At 38.2% G+C, this 12,401-nt stretch overlaps 1 protein-coding gene across 1 annotated transcript in view; it reads right to left on the bottom strand.

Moving 5' to 3' along the window:
* The window catches only part of alphaCOP (coatomer subunit alpha), a 222,021-nt gene that overhangs the window by 95,825 nt on the left and 113,795 nt on the right, over nucleotides 1-12,401 (bottom strand). The gene's annotated exons all lie outside the window — the stretch shown is intronic.

The following is a 12,401-nucleotide window of genomic DNA, read 5'->3' as shown; positions in this document are numbered from 1 at the left end:
CTGAAAGAGGACACTAACTTTCTTTAAAAATTACAGCTGTGAATTACAGGCTCCGAAAAAGCGATGTGTTTGCCTTTTTATTTCCTAATTGTTATTTTATATTGTACTTTATACGTAGTCTTATAGTTATAGTTATGCTGGTTATTTTTATTTTTAATTTAGATAAAGAGTTTTTGTAGATTACTACTTAATATACTTAAAACCTTTATTTTGTTCGAATCTTGCAGCCATTGTTTTTGTATAGAGTTGTAGGGAATTCAAATTTTTAATTATGGTACCCAGGTAGCTCTAACATATAATTATATAGCGTAATAAGCATCACTACATTTAGGATTCTATTAGATAGCGTAGTATTGACAATTAATTAATTAAATTTATTGATCTTATTAATTTAAAATATCATGCCCCAGCTAAAGCAGCAAAGCAACGGGCACAAAGTGGCAGGAGTGCTGTGACTTGGGGGAGAACTGAGGGGGGGAGCGATTCTCCAATGCATCACAGCCTAAAAAAATGTGCAACTTGTGAAATGTTTGCCGAACTCTCTGGAACAGAACATGATCTAGCCAAGGAGGATGTCTTTGTGTGAGCCAGGTGCAGAGAGTGTCTAGAAAGTAGGCTTCAACTCAGCGTTCTAATGGGCGTCTATGAGAGCTTGAGGTGTAGGGTAGATGCCCTCGAAGAAATTAATATGAGGGGCCCGTCAGTCAAGCTCTCAGCTGCCCAACTCAACGCCAGAGCTCACTCCTGGGCATCAGGCAACACAGCGGCAATCTCCAAGGCAGAATGCGCTGGTCCAAAGGAACTAGTTATTGTTGGTGATTCTATTGTCAGGGAGATGGGGAATATACTGTGTAAAAATGATAGATGGAACAGGACCAGGGCAAAAGTTGATGACTTAAAACATATATATCTTTCAAGGGCACAAAAGGTGATATTTTTGTACACGTTGGCATTTATGACATTAAGAGTAGGAGATCTGCAGATTTACTTAACAAGTACAGGTCAATGTTGCAAAAAAGTCGCGAGTTAGGATTAAATTTGAAAGTGTCTGCAATTCTGCCCAGACACGATAGGAGGGAGTACATGATGAGAGCCTTGTCAATCAATTCGGCCCTGGAGAGAATGTGCAAGGCTCAAGGGGTAGAATTTTTTTCAGCGTGGTCTGTGCTTGTTAATAGGAGAGACTGCTTCTACAGGGATGGAATACACTTAAATAGAAAGGGTGCAAGAATATTTGCTGATGCTATCGAGGCAGTTAGGTGGGTCAGAAAACTGCTAGCTTTTTTTTTTTTTTTTTATGGAAACCCCAAACACGAAAGGTATCAGAACCTATAGTACTTAGTACCATACATGGGTGAAAGTAAAGTATGGGGGGAAGGATGCCGGAAACTTTGCTCTAGAGACTAAACATGGGTTTCACCACTTCAAGCCTCCAATAAGCAAAGTGGTGGTATTGCACCGGTCGATGAGAGTCATCTAGCTTGGGGGGGATTCACAGACTAAAAGTTTAAAAGTAGCCGCAGGCAGAGGTGAAGGTGATTCTTGCACAACTTCTATTAGAATAAGTAGTGGCCTGGAGCAAGGGGTGCTGGGGGTTTCACGGATTGATGGCAGTCATCATAAAACAGGTGGGTATATGGGATGTGTCAGGGCAACTAGGAATAGGTGCATGTATACCAATGCTAGAAGTATAGTATATACATTTTATGAATTTGAAGTGTTCGTCAAGACATCAAAGGCAGATATTGTTGGGATATCAGAGACATGGTGTCACACTGATATTAGGAATGCAGAATTGGAATTTGGGGACTACAATGTGTACAGAAAGGATAGACGAAAGGATAGACAGGATAGGAAGGGAGGAGGTATTCTGCTGTTAATTAAGAAAAACATAAAATCAAAAGAAGTGCATCCAGCTGATATAGATGAACAGTGCACTTTTGAGTCAGTTTGGTGTGACATAAGCACTGTGAAAGCAAAAATAAGAGTAGGAGTGTGTTATAGGCCTAATGAATCGAATGAGTACAATGAACATTTGTACAGAGAAATAGAGTGGGCTAGTAAATCAGAATGTCTTATAATGGGGATATTATAACTTCCCAGATATTGACCAGAACTTGTGGGTTGGTCACTCACACACTAGTAAGACTTTTGAGGATTTATTGGATGATTGTTTTCTGCAGCAGCATGTTCGAGAGGCAATCAGAGAGGGTAATACTCTTGATCTGGTTATCAGCAGTGATCATTCGTGTATTAAGAATTTGCAGATAAAGGAACCACTAGGTGGCAGTGATCACAGTGTACTGATGTGGGATTTACTTAAAGATATAATTACCATCAGGGGTAAAGGAAAGGGTTTTTGCTTACGTAAAGGTGAGTACAGTGGGATCAACTGACGATGTTACCAACAGTAAATTCTAAGTGGAAAGCATTCAAGGAATTAATCGTGGAAGCTACTAAAAGTTTCATACCTATTAAGAAATATTGTTCAAGGTTTAGGCCTAAATGGTTATCAAATGAACTAATGACACTTGTGACAGAGAAGAAAATGCATAGGATGCACACAAATTATTAAGCGATTCAGAAGCCTATAGCATATATAATCTAGTCTATAATCAGGACACAAAAGACGTTAGGCAGGCGAAGGCATATTAAACGAGAAATCTTTGGCAAAGGATGCTAAGAAAAACAGCAAAGATTTCTTTACTTATTTAAACTCTAAAAGGAAGGGAATGAATCTGATTGGTTCACTTGATATTGATAGTTCGACTGTTGATGATCCTGCTCAGACAGCAAACAAACTGAATGAGTATTTTGCATCTACATTCACACGAGGAGTTATTAAGGTTTTTAAAATAGCAGAAGGTTATCAAATTGTAGCAGGATGCTTAATGATTTTGTAATAACTGAGAGCAAAGTGGAGGAGAAATTGTTGAAGTTAAACATAAGAAAGGCACCTGGGGTGAATTGGATCTATCCAGTTATATTAAAGGAGGTGGCAAAGCAACTAATCAAACTCTTAGCCATAATTATAAGAGCATCCTTGGACTCATAGGAGGTCCCCCACGGACTGAAGATGTGCAAATCTATCCCCAATTAACAAAGGAGGATCGAAGGGTGACACGAGTAATTACAGACCAGTTAGTTTAACTTCTGTTCCGGGTAAAATAATGGAGTCACTGGTTAAAGATGCATTGCAGGATCACCTAGACAAGACTGCAGCAATAATTCAGACACAGCATGGTTTTGTTAAGGGAAAGTCTTATCTGACAAATCTGATAGGATATTATGATGTGGTTACAAAGGAATTGGATGCAAAAAATAATTTTGATATCATATATTTGGATTTCAGGAAAGCTTTTGACACTGTTGCGCATGGAAGACTATTGTACAAATTGGAGCAAATTGGTATTAAGGGTAAGTTGCTACAATGGATAAAAGGATGGTTGAGTGGGAGAAGACAGAGGGTGGTAATCAATGGGTGCTGCTCTTCATGGACTAATGTTATTAGTAGAGTCCCACAGGGTTCAGTGTTGGGTCCACTGTTGTTTTGTATATTTATCAATGATATTGATGAAGGTATATCAGGCTTAGTGTCGAAGTTTGCAGATGATACAAAGGTTGGCAGGGTTGTTAATGACAGTAATGGCAGTGTGCTACTGCAACAGGATCTAGAAAATTTGGGCAGATGGGCTAAGTGGCAACTGAAGTTTAACCTTGACAAATGCATAGTACTGCATATGGGTAGAAGTAACCCCAGAGAAACGTACCTACTGTGTGGTACTACACTTAAGGTGGTAGAAAATGAAAAAGACCTGGGAGTAATTGTGCAGTTAGACATGAAGTTTTCTGAGCAATGCAGACAGGCGGCCGGGGCAGGTAATGGGGTTTTGTCAATGATATATAGGAATTTTGCTAGCAGGGAAAAGGAGGTGATTGTCCCTCTGTATAAGGCAATGGTCAGGCCACGCCTTGAGTACTGCATACAGGTCTGGAGGTCTCATTTTAGGAAGTATGTAGATTTGCTTGACCTTGTACAGGGAAGGGCAACAAGATTGGTGAGGGGAATGAAGGGATCCTCTTACCAAGAGAGATTTAAGTTCTGCAAATTGCAGTGGCTGGAGACTAGGCACCTGTGCAGTGATCTGATTGAGGTGTATTAGGCCTTGAATGGGTTAAGCATGCTGAATTCTGATGGGATCCTTCCACTTGTTCAGATTACAAACCTAAGGGGGGCATAAATTCAAATTAAGAAAAGACAGATGCAGAATAGATGTGCAGAAATTTGCCTTTAGCCAGCGGGTGGTTAATTGCTGGAACAAACTTCCATCTATCGTTGTGGAAGTTGATAGGTTGAATAAATTTAAGGAGGAACTGGACAGGCATTTGGAGGGAATGGCGTGATTTTTTTTTTTTTTTTTTTGGCTGATGCGGTATAAGCTCATACACTTGCTTTCTTGCATCACATGCCACTACTACTACTATAACATCATGGGGGAAGAATCTGGTGAAAGTCATCAATGATTTACAAAACAAATTTACTGTTGACTATGATTATCATTTCTCCCCCATTAAAATTATCCAGTGTCTTCTTTTTGGATTTTTTTTATACACCTTTAAGAACAACTTTTATCCCTCAAATTTTTACATTCTACTATGTGAAACCTTTTTATTCAATCTCAGGAGGCTATGCCTCCTTCAACCCCTTTGAGAAGACTATATGATGCAACATATTGACCACTGTTTCAATCACTTGTCTTGCCACCTTCACTCCATTATCACTTAAAGATCTACCACCGCCAACCAGCTTTTTCGATTCTAAAGCACAGCTTTACATAATTTTTCTTGATGTTAAATTTGCATATGATAGAGCCTCCATTACAACTTTAGTTAAAATACAAAATTTAAATCTCTGATAATCTTCTCACCGTGCATTAAAATTATTGTTTGCAAGTGATTACTTATTTGAAGATTTTTAATATCTGGTGGAACATTACTGATAACCAATCAAGAAGAATAAGTAAGATATCAAGCAAATTTAGAAATGCCCAAGCTCACAACTTGCAATTCACAAGTCACAATCAATCATGGAAATTAAAGTCCCCCATATTAGGATGATCTGATCAACTAGCCCACTCTATTATACACACCACAGTCTTCCTAATGAAAATGCTATACCATATTGATTCAACATAGTTATCCACTGGATATGCTTGTACTGAATCCATATGCTTGGAAATCAAGTATAAACCCCACCACCATATTCTGTCTTGTCTTGTAAACAACATTGTATTTGCCATATTCAAATTCTGCATTGAGTATATCACAATGACAGCATTTTTCGGATATTCTTACGATGTTATCATTTGTTGAATCAACCAACACCTCAAGCAGAAGAAATTTTTATAATTTTATGATGATGTATGCTGATTTAAAATTTTTAAACAATTTTTTTTTAATTTTAAACAATGTGGAAGTGTTGTTGTTGTTGTTGTTATTTGGTTTTTAGGAGCATTAGCAACTAAGGCCATATTGCTCCGAGATATGCGGTGGTCATTCCTTGACCTTGCCGCATACTCCGTATTTGGTGGTGACGGGCTCGAACCCCGGTCTAATCAAGAAGCGTGTGCTACGCACTGCTGCTCCTTCCCACCTGGCTACGGAGGCGCGTGTGTTGTTGTTGTTTGGTTTTTAAGAGCATTAGCAACTAAGGCCATATTGCTCCGGAATATGCGGTGGTCATTCCCTGACCTTTCCGCATCCTCCGTATTTGGTGGTGACGGGCTCGAACCCCGGTCTAATCATGAAGCGTGTGGTACGCACTGCTGCTCCTTCCCACCTGGCTACGGAGGTGCCAATGTGGAAGTGAGTGGTCTGAATAAATTCAAGGAAGACCTAGACAAATTATTAGAGGGAATGGACAAGTGATGTTGAAAGTTCCCCCTCTCGCTGCTTTATAAGCTTGACTTTTTGTATCATATGACACCACTAATACTAATACACGAGGGGAGACAAATTCAAATTGAGGAAGGACAGTTGTAGAATACATGTTTGAAGTTGGCTTTTGGCAAATTTTGGGAAGGAAGTGGTGGTTGATCACTGGAACAAACTTCTATCTACTGTTTAAATAAATTCAATGAAAAAACTAGACAAATTATCGTAGGGAATGAATAGGTGAAATGAGAAGTTTCATTTCCTTTTATTTTTTTGGCTGATGCATACTTTCTTACATCATTTGTCACTGCTAATGCTTGCCCTCCCAAAAAATTTCTCGATTGTTTGTGTGTGGATATATATATATATCCGCACACAAACAATCGAGAAATATATGTGTGTGTGTGTGTGTGTGTGTGTGTGTGTGTGTGTGTGTGTGTGTGTGTGTGTGTGTGTGTGTGTGTGTGTGTGTGTGTGTGTGTCAGTTCCAATCTCAATGATGTCCATTTCAAAAACAATCTGCCAAATCCCACTTGCTTTTCTGACAGAGTCCCAGTTACTGGTTGCTTCAACCACTACCCATCTCAGTTCTAGAATTATTCACTCTATGATTCCTTTCACTTCAAAGGTGGTGCTTACCTGTGCTTATGTTCTCTACAATCTTCCTTTGGCATCATTTTATTTCATCTAGCTTAAAATCTCTCTATTCCATTCTGTTAAATTCATCTGTTGTCCCTATTGTTCTCATAGATTACTTGGAACTTTTTAACTTACTTTCTTTGAAAAATCAACTTTCAACAACTAACTTTCCTAGCAGTGAGGTAATCTTCATAATTTTAATGGTCACAAGTCCAGCTGGCTTCAGTTTTCTGTTGAAGTTGTTAAAGCTTTTGTGACTACTATAACTTCAAGCAGCTTATTCATTTATCTAGCAGAAAACAACATTCCTAACTATACACTCAAACTGTTCCTCACCAACAAGCCTTCAAAGTATACAATCAATGTTAGTGATCCTCTAGGTACCTCTATCCCATAGCCATTCTTGGCCTTGTGTCATTTGGCATTACAAAAATGTGAAATTAGATGATCTGTGTGATTTCTATTCCTCTTTTCCTTGGTTAGATAAATGCTTTGAATCGTGTCCATGAAATTGTTCTAGTAGGGATGAAATTCTCTATTCCATATTCTACCCTAAAATCACATCCTTTATCTAAACCTTGATTTTCCAATAAATGTGCTAAGTGCTGTTCAAGGTGAGAATGTAGCATATCACAAATGTCTTGTATCCAAATCTCCAGCTTCATTTTATCCTCCACTAAAGCTTGCAAAAATTGTAAAACAATTTTTATCAATGGATCAAAACTCAATTTAACAGCTAAGAATAGAAAACCGCTCCTTGTTCAAATAGTAGTTCAGCATTCTAGTCCCTTACCAAAGTTATTGGTCACAACTTCTATACTCCAACTTCTGTTACAACTTGATGGTTCTATTGCATCTTCAACTAAAAATAAACACAGCTTGCTAGAATCTTACTTTTCTGCTACTTTTTTGTATCAACAATTTTGATAAACCACCTCCTACCCACTATACTCTACTAAATGTCTCCCATGGTCTTCTGGCAGAAGGATGTAGGAATTCTGAACAATCCTACCAAGGAAACTTCAGATCTGATGCGTTTCTTTAATTGTTCTCAAATCCTATACCATTCAGCTTGCTCCTGTTCTGTGCCACCTTTAATACCTTCTTAGTCCATTGATATTTGTCTTTCTGTTTGAAAATTTGCACATATCCAACCAGATAATAAAACAGGATTGTCTGGATAGGAGCAAAATTCCTCCACAGTTCTCTTATTGTTCCATTGCACTTACATCGCTACTCTTTCCAAAGTAATGGAGAAATCCATTAACTAATAAATCTTAAAACTATTTTGAAACTTTTCATCTGGTCAATGATTGCCAATATGAATTCCACAAGTATCAACCTACTGGTGATACACTAGTTTATTTTACTCGTTTTTGTACAAATTCGATGGCCAAGTTGGTGAAACTGAAGCAACTGCTCTTGATATATCTAAGGCTTTTGATCATAATTTGTATAAAGATATTCTAAACAAGCTCCTATCTTATGGATTGCCAACTATTCCAATTTAGTATCCAGTTTTTTGGATTTTAGTATAAAGATATTCTAAACAAGCACCTATCTTAGGGATTGCCAACTATTCTAATTGAGTATCCAGTTTTTTTGGATTTTCACTGTGACCCCTCATTTCAAGCAATTGTAGAGGGCTTTCTTCTAACTTCTCAACAGGCAGTTTTTAGCATTAGCAAAGGCACATGATGCAAGAAAGCAAACTTATATAGCATCGGCAAAAAACCCCCCCTTATTTCACCCATCCACTCGCTAAAATGTTTGTCAAGTTTTGCCTTGAATCTATTTAAGCTATCAACTTCTACAATGACAGATGAAAGTTTGTTCCAGCAATCAAACACCTGCTGGCTAAAGGCAAACTTCCACAAATCTATCCTACAACCGTCTTTCCTCAATTTGAATTTATGCCCTCTCAAGCGATTATTCTGAGCAAGAGGAAGAATCCCATCTGCATTGAGCATGCTCAAACCATTCAAAGCTTTATACACCTCAATCAGATCACCTCGCAGGTCCCTAGTCTCCAGACACTGTAATTTGCAAAACGTAAGCCTTTCTTTGTAAGAGCATCCCTTTGTTCCATTCACTAATCTTGTTGCCCTTCTCTGTACTCGTTCCAACAGCTCTACATCCTTCTTAAAATGAGGTCTCCAGACCTGTACACAGTACTCAAGGTGTGGCCTGACCATTGCCTTATACAAGGGGATAATCACCTCCTTATCCCTGTTAGTTCCCGCTTTACGAGTTTTTTCCCTTCAAGTATCAACAAAATGGAAAATATGAAGATTAATTGCAAAAAAGGAATGTTAAACATTCAAAAATCCCACACTTCAAACCATGTGTGTAGCTATACGATATAATGTACCCCACTTTATGATATTAATCCGTTCAACAGTGACCACTGTATTGTGAAAATATCGTAAAGTTGTTGTTATGTTGTTATTTGGTTTTTAGGAGCATTAGCAACTAAGGCCATATTGCTCCGGGATATGCGGTGGTCATTTCCTGACCTTTCCGCATCCTCCGTATTTGGTGGTGACGGACTCGAACCCCGGTCTAATCAAGAAACATGTGCTACGCACTGCTGCTCCTTCCCACCTGGCTACGGAGGCACCTATCGTAAAGTAAACCGAATAACACAGTTTTTTAGTTATTCGTTCCAAGACCTTGGAAGTTGAAATTTTCACTTTATAACTAAGCTATTTATCTCTCTAAAAGGCCATTTTATAATGTAAATTGTATTAGTTACCAATTCAAATCATTAAAATGCACTACACTTTCATCGTTATCATATGTTCTGTTATAAGAATCAATTTTGAACGCCTTTGTGATATTTTTCTAAAGCACATTTCTGGAGGTCACGACCATAAAACAAAAACAATTTGCACTTTCCGGTTTATTGGGCTTTTCTGTTAGTGCAAGCAATTATAAACGGGTAGTAAACTCAATGTTATTGCATTTGTAAAAATACCGATAGCTGGAATTGTGTGGATTTTTACGTTATTAGGGTGAAATGTGTTTTCCTTTCTCTGCAATCATATAAAAAAATAAATAAATTTTCTGAATCTTTTTCATTTTTTTTTTTTTTTTAAGCTTCATAAACTTGTTACTCCCCACAAATTGTGTTAGTTGCAATCTCACTTGCACATATCTTGTTAGTTAGTTGCAATTTGTGCATGCCGTTAAAAAATGCTTATGCATGCTATCGTGAAATTTATAACAAAAAGAGAAGAGAAGAGATTATCTTGGAAACAAATGCCTCTTGAAGCATTTCTGAAGACGACTCCATGTGCAACAAACCAATAACGAGTGCCAACCCAACAATGAGTGATCAACAAGCATGCACTTAGTTGATGATGAAGAATAAACATTAACATTTGTTAAGTCATAAATAATTTCTTTAAATTATAATTTACTTGATTTTACAGACTGTTTTCATTTCTTTGGATAAATCGACCACTGTTTAAACATAAACTAATTTCGTTGTTGAGAACGTAACCACTGCTTTTAACATTATGTCTATGGAAAATAAATTCCCGCTTTACGAGCATGTGCTAGGAACTGTAGTAATGCTGGTGTACTGCAAGATTCAGTTCTCTCTCCTACTCTTTTCCTCTTGTATATTAATGACCTTTTACCGACTGAAATCCTATCCACGGTTCTGCCGATGATTGTGTTTCTTTAGGGATTTATCAGGCTATTGTTAGTTGTTATTTTTTTGGTTTTTAGGAGCATTAGCAACTAAGGCCATATTGCTCCGGGATATGCTGTGGTCATTCCCTGACCTTTCCACATCCTCCGTATTTGGTGGTGATGGGCTCGAACCCTGGTCTAATCAAGAAGCGTATGCTACGCACTGCTGCTCCTTCCCACCTGGCTAAGGAGGCGCCATTTATCAGGCGCATCAGCATCTATGGCCATAGTGTGCCAGGTTTTGCTGATGATAATTCCACCTTCCCTGCACAAACACCTCCAACTTCTCAGATACACACTACCAATTCTTTAAATGCCAATCTCTAATCCAAAACTATTCTGAATGAGTGTATCAACTAATCAACATCTATTTAGAAAAATTCAACTCCAAGTTCAGCAAACTTATTTTACTTCATTTATCCTATCAACTCTTATTCTCTGAAAAACACTCCATGCATATTTCCTGAAAATTACACTCTACAGAAATTCAAGTCCAACAAGTATTCTCAATTTTCAACTCACAACTTGTGTGACAAGAATACTTTAGATTTCACCACCTTTAGTGTTTAGGTTCATATAAAAAAATAAATAAAAGAATTATGAAATTTAATGAAAATTGTTGAATATACCTGAGCTATGTTTGAAAAACAGATACCCCTCCCCCCCAAAAAAAAGTATGTTTTAAAAAATAATAAAATTGCAAAGGAATCTGGAGTGGCTAAACAAATGTTTCTAAAGGAGCCAAATATAAATCTTCATGAAAATTCACTGGGTGGCTACATGTTATAAGTGTGTGGGTGGGGTTAATGAATATCAGAATTGAATGATTAAACTAATAGGTGCTTGCAAGCATGAATACATCTAAAAACAACACAATAAAGTCTTCATGCTTTCAACTTTCCTTTTCTAATCAAACAATATATCAAATGTCCATAACTGATGCCGCCAACTCTGACCAATTATAACTTTAAACATAGATAAAATTAAATTACAAATAAAATGAATAAATAAAATACATAAAATCGACTGTAAAATATAATATAATTTAAAATACAATAGATCATATGAATATATTAAAATAATAAAAATATTATACATTAAAAGCGTTAAACACTTACTACTCTAAAACTGAAGCTTCGGCAGCATCTGCTGCCTTTCTCAACATAAGTAGTGCTGCATCAACAATTCATTATAAAGTACCAAGCCTTCCCAGCAGACCCAGGGCATACTATGGTACCTGCGCATGCTCCGTTTCCTGTATATCAGCACCGGAAGTGGCTCGGGGCTGTATGACTTTAAAATGCTCATCCCTATCCAGGATAACGGTCTCGAACATTACATTAATCCTACAACCCTTATCCCTATTCAGGCTATGATCACCCATGGAACAAATCCTTAGGCTCTCCAGCCACTTCGGGTTACAGAAACCCTCTACCTTATATGTAATTACAGCTCCTTCGGCTATTATCCCATGCCCGATTTCCCAGGCATGTTCCGCCACGGCCGACCCCGAGACATTAGCCAATCTAAGCGCCCTGCTATGTTCCCCCAATCTATCGCATAATCTACGCTTAGTCTCACCTACGTAACATCCCCCACAATCCGGACACTGAATTTTGTAGACAACCCCACTGTTGTCAACTCCCACAACACGGTCTGTAACTGCTGCTATCAGAGTTAAAGGAGTTGGCCGTGGGTTCACCGTGGTTGGGGGGGGTCGGCCGTGGCGGAACATGACTGGGAAACCGGGCATGGGATAACATGCCAAAGGAGCTGTAATTACAGATAAGGTAGAGGGTTTCTGGAACTGGAATGGCTGGAGAGTCTAAGGATTTGTTCCTTGGGTGATCATAGCCTGAAGAGGGATAAGGAATGTAATGTTTGAGACCGTTATCCTGGATAGGGATGAGCGTTTTAAAGTCGTACAGCCACGAGCCACTTCCGGTGCTGATATACAGGAAACAGGGCATGCGCAGGTACCATAGTATGCCCTGAGTCTGCTGGGAAGGCTTGGTACTTTATAATGAATTGTTGATGCAGCACTACTCATGTTCAGAAAGGCAGCAGATGCTGCCGAAGCTTCAGTTTTATAGTACGGGTTTAACGCTTTTATTATTTTAATATATTCG

This window comes from Mastigoproctus giganteus, chromosome 12 (genome assembly GCF_048544385.1).
Source record: "Mastigoproctus giganteus isolate SK-2022 chromosome 12, ASM4854438v1, whole genome shotgun sequence".
Classification (NCBI taxonomy): domain Eukaryota; kingdom Metazoa; phylum Arthropoda; class Arachnida; order Uropygi; family Thelyphonidae; genus Mastigoproctus; species Mastigoproctus giganteus.
Note: the sequence above shows the minus strand (reverse complement) of the source record. Positions and strands in the feature narration are given on the sequence as shown.